The following is a 6,989-nucleotide window of genomic DNA, read 5'->3' as shown; positions in this document are numbered from 1 at the left end:
TGGGCAGTGGTGGTGCAGCCCTTTAATGCCAGCACTCAGGAGGCAGAGGCAGGAGGATCTCTGTGAGTTCAAGGCCAGCCTGGTCTACAGAGAAAGAGAGAGAGAGAGAGAGAGTTCCAGGGCAGCCAGGGCTATACAGAGTGAAACCCTGTCTTGAAAAAGCAAAAAAATAAACAAAGAAGTTAAATTTTAACACCAAAAGAATAGTTAATCCAAACAATACATATACTTCTTTACTCAAAAGAAGTAGAGACCACCAGAAGGTATTTGGCAAAATCTTACACATTTTAATTATCAGAAAAATGCAAATCAAAACTACATTGAGACTTTTATCTTGCTCTAGTTAGAGTGGCTATCATCAAGAGTACAAAATAAGTAAATGCTGGAGAGGAGACGATTCAGGCGGGAAGGAACCCTCATGTTATTAGTAAAAATGTAAGTTAGTGCAGCCTAACTAGAAATCAGTATGAAGATGCCTCAAAAGACTAGAAAAGATGTACCGTATGACCCAGCTATACCAGTCCTGGGTATCAAAGGCAGCACACAGTAGAGAGATCTGCTTAGCCATGTTTAAGTCACCATTTACAACAGCCAGTTTACAGAATAAACCTAGGTGTTCATCAGTGAGTCAATAAACAAAGAAAAGTCCACAGCCTGTCGCAGTGGCACATACCTGTAATTAATCCCAGCAATAGGGGAGGCAGAGGCAGGTGAATCTCTGTGAATTTGAGCCCAGCCTGGTCTACAAAGTGAATCCAGGACAGCCAGGGCTACACAGAGAAATCTTGTCTTTAAAAAAAAGAAAGAAAGAAAAGAAAAAGTGCACGCATCTCTCTCTCTCTCTTTCTCTCTCTCTCTCTCTCTCTCTCTCTCTCTCTCTCTCTCTCTCTGTGTGTGTGTGTGTGTGTGTGTGAGAGAGAGAGAGAGAGAGAGAGAGAGAGAGAGAGAGAGAGAAAGAGAGAGAGAGAGAGAGAGAGAGATCATTCACTCATAAGGGTAAAAACCATGCACTGATAAGAAAATGGATAGAACTTCATGTCATTATGTTAAGTGAAATAAACGAAACTCCAAAAAGCAAGCATGTTTTTTCTCATATATGGAATCTGCAGAAAGGACCAAGGAAAAGGAACAACATGAAGGTATACCGAGGGCTAAAGGTCCTAGGGGATGAATATGAATAAAATATGTAAGGTGTGTGTGTGTGAAAACATCACAAAGAAACCCATTGCTCTGTGCAGTTAACATGCATCAATGTTAATAAGAAACCTTGAGTTTGCCAATGACTGGGGTGGGGGTAGAATACAGACAAAAGCTGGGGAAGAAATGAAAATGGAGAAGGGCTTTGTGTGCGCAGTTGGTCATGCGCTCAGGTCTAAGAATCCGATTAGGTGTCTGGCCTAAGTTCTAAGAACAGAAGAAGTGGAGACCGGGCTCCCCCTCCCAGAATACCCAACCCTCTCTGGTGTCAACCCACTCTCCTTGGGCTGCTGCCTCGAGCGAACTGCAAACATAACCAGAATGGTGAAATGAGGAGGTGAAGTCATCTGGGACACAGGAACTTCCTTTTTATGTCCATTAATTATGTATCAACATATCATAGCCAAAGGCTAACTCTTCTAGGTAGAAAAACCTCAGAAACAGCAGCATGTTGACCTAATTAAAAGTTTACCCAGAGCAGCTTCTAACTTTTAATTGTATCTCAATGTATTCATTTCATGGAATTTTAATATTCATTGATAGACATTAATAAAAAGACCTCTAATGATGACTTTATAAGTACCACATAATTACTCCATCTACTGCCTGAGTAAATCTTTAATTGTGTTTCATTTATGACTTCTTTCGGCATGTAAAATTCAAGCACGAGGCAGTGAACTTTTACAGACAATCTGATAAAATTGTTAGCTGGGAAGCAGTCATTTGTATAAAGATTAAGTGTCTACAAGATTCAAAGGAGCACTTAAAATCTCCAGACTTTCCATCACTTACATCTGATGGAATAATGAAGCTATCACTGTCAGTCTCTTTTTTTAATGATGGGTTTCTTGGATAAATAAATTTAATAGCCAATCCAAATGATTTTAATTAATGATTACACCATTCAAGCTTTTCTTTTCTTTTGATTCCTCCTTTTATTGAAAATAGTTTTTTCTCTCACATAATACGTACTGATTATGGTTTCCCCTCGCTTTCCTCCTCTCAGTTCCTTCCCTCCCCCTCCCTCCCATCCAAAGCCATCCTCTTTATGTCTCTAACTGAAAACAAACAGGCTTTTAAGGAATAATAATAATACGACCTAATATAATAAGATAAAACAAAACAAAACAAAAAAAACCTAACACATCAGAATAGGATAAAACAAGCAGAAGAAAAAGAGTCCAAGAAAAGGCTCAAAAAAAATAAAAACAAAAAACAAAACAAAAACAAACAAACAAAAAAACAAAACTCTAAAACCCAAGACCAACTTGTTTGCACACTCAGGAGTCCCATAAAAACACTAGACGCCATATATGTATGTATACACACACACACATACATATATATGTGTGTGTGCGCGCACACTCACACACATGCACTCGCAAAGGACCTGTATGGCAAAAACAAATAAACAGAATAAAATAAAAAGTAAAATGGGGGAGGGAGGAAGAGCCCTGACACAGCATGATGAGTCAAGGAACCTCCACAGAGACGGCTGAGTTTGCTTTCTGCTGGCATCTACTGCTAGCCACGCAGCCCACCCTTTACAGTAGTTTGTTTCCTAAGTGAGATTCCCTTGAAGAAAACTAAAATTTCACTCGCAAGCGGTTATCTATTAGAGATGGCCTCTGGGTTAGTTAGGGATGAGGCCGTGTGTCTACTCCCATTTACAGACACATAGATAATTATCATGAGTCAATCTCAAAGTGAGAGGAGATTTATGAAAAACTGGTCCCCCGGCTTTGAGCTAGAAGCATCTTTTTGCTTTGAATGGCATCTGGAGTACTGAAACAACAAGCAACCTTTTAAAAATTGCTTTGGACAAAGGCTTTAATTTGGCTAATCACCAAAGGCTTTTACTCTGAACCTGTAGAGCTTGCTGACACAACTCCTGCTGGCAAAGTCCTTGAGTTTTTCCCTAGGGAAAAGGAGCACTCTTCACACTGTGGGCCCCGTGTGGGGAGGTGGCTCAGCAGGAAACGCACTTGTTGTGCAAGGATGAGGACCGCACTCCAAGGGCAGGGCCCAAATACAAACTCAGCTAAGCAGCGCCTGCCTATAGCCCCAGCTGGGGAGGTCTCTGAAGCGCACTGGCCAGCCAGCCTACATAATACCAGAAGCACAGGTGCCAGTGAGAGACCCTGTCTCGGGAAACAAGCTGAATGGCTCCTGAAGAAAGACTGAGGATTGTGCTCATCATACGTGCAGTCACACGCATGCGTCTTTATACAAAACAGAAAGTGTATGTTGGCACTTTCTCTTATAAAGGGGAAGCATAACGGATTGCAAAACAAAATAATGTATTCTGATCATCTCTGTACTTCTACCCCCAGACTCTACATTCTTTGCGTTCTAATTTGTTTCCCATTGCTATGAGAAGCATCTCCATCACTGAAGAGAAGTCAGGCCCGAAGATCATGGAAGGAAGCTGGAGGCAGGAGCTCAAGCAGACCAGTGAAGAAGCTCGCTTGCAGGCTCCCTCACTGTGGCTTTCTCTGTGTGCTTTCTGATACAATCCAGGATTGCCTGTCCACGGGTGGAGCCATGCACAGTGGCCTGGGTCCTCCCACATCAATCACTAATAAGAAGGTGCCTTACAGACTTGCCTTCAGGCCAATCTGATGGGACATTTTCTCAATTAAGGTTCCCTCCAGATGACTTTAGCTTCTGTCAAGTTGACAAAAAATAAACAAAACAAAACAAAAAAACCCCAACAGAACCACCTGACCAGCCCACCCCCCAAACAAAAAATTTGATGCATCAGCCGATAATTTTGCCTAACTGATCTATGAAGGAATTTCCTTAAAGTTTAGAAACTGAAGCGGGCACAGTGGTACACACCTTTAATCCCAACACGCGGAGAGGCAGAGGCAGACGGATCTCTGTGAGTTCGAGCCTGGTCTACAGAGTAAGCTCCAGGACAGCCAAGGCTACACAGAGAAACTCCGTCTCAAAAACAAAAACAAAAACAAAAACAAAAACAAAAACAAAAAAAACCCCAAAACCTAGAAATTGAAACTATCCACTTCAAACTCATCTTTATATTGTAAAATCTGTGCTTCTTCAAGCACTGATTATCTTGTTCTACTAGATCTTCAGGGAGGAAAATAGTAAAAATAAAACATAAATCAGATTTTATAAAAACCTGTTATTAGTCCCACCGTTAAGCCACACATAGTTTAATTGGCTTACTTTGAATCTGCTGCTGCCAGGAGGGAACAATGTTCAGTGAAGTAAAAATACGGAGGGGAAAATTAATTTACTTCTTTTGTGAGTTTATTTACAGACAATATTACAGATAGAAAAAGCACTGAATGAGTCGAACTCTTAGATTGCTAAATAGAAGTATCTGTAATTGGAGCAAAGCAGCTGTCTGGCGATGGAAAAGAGCATTATAGACGCTATTTTGCAAGAAGCCGTGAAGATAATTAATATTAGCACAACTCCACCTGGTTATAAAAATTAGTACAGTGCTCCCAGAGTTTTTGTTAATCTGACACAAACCTAGGCAGAGTGAGGGGATCTCCTCTGAGGAGCAGCTCCTATCAGACTATCCTGAGGGCATATCTGTGGGCTACTTCATTGGCCAGCAATTGACAGGAGAGAACCCAGCCCACTGTGGACAGCGCCACTCCTGGGCAGCCGTCCTGGGCTGTATATGAGAGCAAGTTGAGCACGCAGCATTTTGCTGCAGTTCAAACCTGGCCTTGCTCCAGCTTGATCTGACTTCCCCGGTAAAGGACTGTGAGCCGACCATATAAGCCAGATAAACCCTCTCCTCAACTTACCTTTGCTCACGGCAATGCACAACAAACAACTACATGCTCTATCCAAATTAACCTATCCAAAATAACCTAATGTATGCAAAACAATCAATTGTCCTGAAAAAACACATTTTCAATGTAAACAAACAAAACATTTTTATTTAACTCAATGCACCCCAAATATTTCAACATGCAACCAATATAAAAAACCATCAAAGAAATCGTTTCCATTACATCTTTACATACTAAGCGTTTGAAGTGTATTTTATCGCGTACTTCAGTTTGGACTGCCACCTTTAAAGGGCACAGACACGGCTCTGGTTAGTGGCTAACTCTAGTGGACGCTGTGGATTTCAAGAACGCAGGGGGATGAGGGTGGTTGATTTAGTTTGTTTTCTAAGTTCACGGCTTTCTCAACCAGTCTCTCCTGGCGCCCTTAATTTCTACTCTGTTTCATAAATCATTTTTGCCTCCTAGGCATTTTGGCAAACTCAAAAGACATTCAAAAGCCTTCCTGAGAGTTCCTAAAAAGACCCACGGGGGTCGATTTCTTGGAGAGGGTGGCATCCAGACAATCCTCCAGCGCGGTCCTGCCCTTGCTCACAGGGCTCTTGGAGACTGCAGCTGCCCACCAGCTGGGGCCGAGATCACCGAGGGCAGGAAGGGGCTGGTCTGGGAACCCTCTTGGGATATCACTGCTCCAGGCCATCCTGGGGAGCAGGCAGTCAATATTGCTGACTTTAAGGCTCCAAGTGTCAAAACTTTCACCATAAAATGCCAGGGCCTACCCCACAAACTGTCACTCAGCCCTCGGAAGAAAAAAAAGTGAAAAGATACAATCAACAGAACTAGCGAGGAACCTCCCACCACTCCGCTCCCCAGGAGGGCCGGCTCAGGAAAGAGGGGACATTTTCGGGGAAGGAGGGGGTCTTCCCTGCTTATGTTGATTGGCTGGAGGTTGCCACCACGCGTCGTAGCCCAGGACCAGCGGCTGATTTCCCCGCCCTCTTCATCCCCATCGCCTCCCAGAGGTCAAGGAAGGTGGAGAGCGGGGTTTCCTAGGCAACCGCAGTGGGCGTTCAGTACACAGCAGGCCCGAGGCTGGAAAGAGTGTGGTGTCAGCTGCACACAGGGATTGGGAGGTCGGAGTGCTCTCTGGCCTGTCTGGGACAGCCACGGAATCCATTCTCTCTCTGGGATAAGGTGAGTATGGGTCCACTAGTGGCCTCCAGGCATCCCTCCCCTGTAGGAAGGACCAGGGAGTCTGCTTTACTCGCACATGGAGGAAATCTACCAGCAGTACACAGGGCAAGAGACCTACATGATGGTGCAATGGGGGTTATAATAATATTGTAAGAATCAGATCTCTTACACCATGTCTCCTGGATGGGGAGGCCTGGTGGCACTCAGAGGAAGGATAGCAAGTTACTAAGAAGAGACTCGATAATCTTAGGGCATATATAGGGGGTGGAAGTCTCCCTCAATCACAGACATAGGGGAGGGGAGAAGGGGGGAAGTGGGAGGGAGGGAAGAATGGGAGGAAACAGGGGAAGGGCTAACAATCAAGATGTAATATGAATAAATTAATAAAAAATAATATTGTAATAATAATTATAATAATAAAGAAATAATAGTAATACACATCTCGCGCTAGAAGGGAGTTTACACGAGCCATCAGTGAGAATTGTTGGATCCTGACCCCCCCATTTATACTCAAGCGAGAAAACAGTTGGACCATATAGCGCTTTGCTTTGCAGGAAAGTGTAGTTTCCTAGAAAGGAGATTTCCTCTTCTCCTGGCAGACAGAAACAGTTCTTTACAGGCCAGTTAGTGACGAGTTCTGAATTGTAGTGCAGAGCAATGTTTTAAATTATATTGGATAGGATCTGTGGTACAACAGTTCATGAGAACCATTTGATAAATTACGTTGAACATCCACCACGTATCAGACACTGTTCCCGCCCTCGATGAACATGTTGGGAGGAAAGACCTGCGCGCATCACAGTACGATGTGACTGACCCATATCC

General features: G+C 43.3%; 1 protein-coding gene across 14 annotated transcripts in view; it reads left to right on the top strand.

The window, feature by feature from the left end:
- The first annotated feature begins 5,631 nt into the window (after positions 1-5,631).
- LRRC9 (leucine rich repeat containing 9) overlaps positions 5,632-6,989 on the top strand; it is an 88,181-nt gene continuing 86,823 nt past the window's right edge. For 8 of the 14 annotated variants that reach the window (XR_014781351.1, XR_014781352.1, XM_084793368.1 and 5 more), the window contains exon 1: positions 5,633-6,164. The gene's annotated coding sequence lies outside the window, so the exon portion shown is untranslated. Of the gene's footprint in view, positions 6,165-6,989 lie in introns of all 14 variants that reach the window. The other 6 variants (XM_084793367.1, XM_084793366.1, XM_084793365.1 and 3 more) reach the window with 1 other exon arrangement.

Source organism: Acomys minous (genome assembly GCF_964271855.1).
Source record: "Acomys minous genome assembly, chromosome: 8".
Lineage (NCBI taxonomy): Eukaryota > Metazoa > Chordata > Mammalia > Rodentia > Muridae > Acomys > Acomys minous.
Note: the sequence above shows the minus strand (reverse complement) of the source record. Positions and strands in the feature narration are given on the sequence as shown.